Source organism: Myotis davidii, unplaced genomic scaffold, assembly GCF_000327345.1.
Source record: "Myotis davidii unplaced genomic scaffold, ASM32734v1 scaffold902, whole genome shotgun sequence".
NCBI lineage: Eukaryota > Metazoa > Chordata > Mammalia > Chiroptera > Vespertilionidae > Myotis > Myotis davidii.
Genome location: NW_006293951.1, coordinates 172,233 through 174,603, shown reverse-complemented (window position 1 = coordinate 174,603; position 2,371 = coordinate 172,233). Strand labels below are relative to the sequence as shown.

Sequence of the window (2,371 nt, the reverse complement as noted above, 5' to 3'; positions counted from 1 at the left end):
GAGCATTGGTTTCCTCCAACACTGAAGCAAGCAAGCCTCATGTTAACTTCAAGCTGCCTGGCTGCCGGCCGCCATCTTGGCTGGCAGTTAATTTGCATATCCCGCTGATTAACCAATGGGAAGGGTAGCGGACGTACACTAATTACCATGTTTCTCTTTTATTAGATAGGATATATATATATATTTATAGGTGAGAGAATATTTTTCCTCCTTATCGTGTTTCTTGCTAGAAACAGACTCTAAAAAGAAAGTACTACTAGTTGGTCTCTTGTTACCAACTACACAACATAAAGAAGTATAGTAGAATATAATGAATTCTTTTTTATGTCTTTATTGATTTTTAGTGAGAGAGGATAGTGGGATAAAAACATCAATGCCAGAGCAATTATCATTGATCAGCTGCCTCCTACACGCCCCCTGCTGGGGATTGAGCACACAACCCTGGGCATGTGCCCTCACTGGGAATTGAACCAGTGACCATAGAGCCACACTCGCTGGGCTATAATAACTTCTTAAGCTTCATTTCAGATAGCAGATAGTTATATGTCTATTTTATTTTAAAGCAGTATAGTTTCTAAATAATAAAACATTACTAACTTTGGTTTTGCTTACTGACTTTGATCATATTTGAAATCCCTGAAACTCCCCAGGTATCACTGTTTCTGGTGCTTACACTTTACAAATGTCAAATATTTTTGTTAATTGACTTTATCTCCTTGTTATATTTTAAGCATATTAGTCTTATTGTTACCTATTCATACAATTTTTTATTTCCATTTTCACAAAATTACTTATATCTATATTTATCTTACAGGTTTCAGCTCATTTATCACCCCTCATTGTGTCCCTGACTATAATAGCCAGTAAGGCTGGGACTATGGCTGTATTTACTCATTGTCTGATAGTTGGCACAAAGCCTGGCATACAATTTATAGTGTTTGAATTACCAGAGAACTGTATTTACCTAATTATCTTCTTCTTACATTTCAATTTATATTTAACTTTTAATGAAGAACTAGTAGCCCTGCGCACAAACTGTGCACCAGTAGCTTGCCAGTAGCTCGCTGCCACCCTCCAGTAGCTCCACCTACTGCCTTGCCCTCCTGTAGTTTCCCCCACCCCCTCCCTCCGCCCCCCCTCATAGCTTGCTGCCCTGCCCCCTCCTGTAGTTCTCCGCCGCCCCCTTGTAGCTCGCTGCCCCACCCTCCTGCTGATCCATGATCCGGTCTTACTCGGTCAGTCATTACACTTTAAGGTGTAATGACCATTTGCATATTACATATTTATTGTATAGGATAATTTCTGTCATCCTGAGCTTGATGCAATTTGAAAGGAAAGAGTTTGTTGCCTGCTATGCTAAACATGACCCCTGATTTTAAATAATTATGTCTCATAATTTTTCCTTCTTGAAACTGAAAAGATGTTCATATGAATATTGGTTCAATTACTATAAAACTAGTTTTCAGTGTATTATTTTATATTATCAAGCCACTGTGTAAGTAAATCTTTTAAACTTTGTTTTACATTTTAGAAAAGACAAAGACCTAGGATAGTTTAGAAACTGTAGACATCCTTTGCTTTTTCAAAGAATGAGTTTTTCCAAAGAGTGGTGAATTCTGAATAGTTAATGGTCACTGGACCATTGCTTTGATTGTTTATTGGTGATGAAAACAGAGCTTTACTTGCATGTGAGAAAATGACTGATTTCAGTAATAGCAGGTAGAGATATGATCTGTCAGATCTTATTTTCTCAAGTGTCAAAGAAACCAAGAAGAGTTATTCGACTTTTTGGTCAGATCACCAGGACTGTTGGTCAGATTCCTGTTAGTTATGAGAATGGATCCGTCAATGATCTCTAAAATTCAGTTATGATTTAATTTCCTTCTCTAATTTTAAACTGTGGCAACATTTTAATATACTTAAAATGTACCTTTATATATTCATTATATCTTAGAGAACATTTAAAATCTATTGATATAAAGGTGGCGTTGTTAGCTACCTATGGCATTTCTAAGTAGTTTCATCCATTTTTACACTACGATGATTAGGAATAGCAATATATCTGATACTATAATCGTTTATGTATAGTAATTTATAATGTAACCAATATGACCTTTCCATGTATATTATATATATGCATATATGATATATGTGAATATCCTATCTAATAAAGAAGGAATATGGTAATTGACCCTCATACTGTCACAAAGATGGCAGCGTCCACAAGCCAATAGGGAGGGTATATGCTACTTGACTGCCCCACCCTCAAAGATGGCGGTGCCCTGTCCCCTCAGCCCCGCCGGGGTGGCAGGTGTGCGGCAAGTCTGGGCCCATCCCCAGGGAGACCCGGCCCAGCTGTGTGCCTGCCTCC

At 38.0% G+C, this 2,371-nt stretch overlaps 1 protein-coding gene across 1 annotated transcript in view; it reads left to right on the top strand.

Moving 5' to 3' along the window:
- The window catches only part of LRRK2 (leucine-rich repeat kinase 2), a 122,851-nt gene that overhangs the window by 71,892 nt on the left and 48,588 nt on the right, over positions 1–2,371 (top strand). The window lies entirely within an intron of this gene.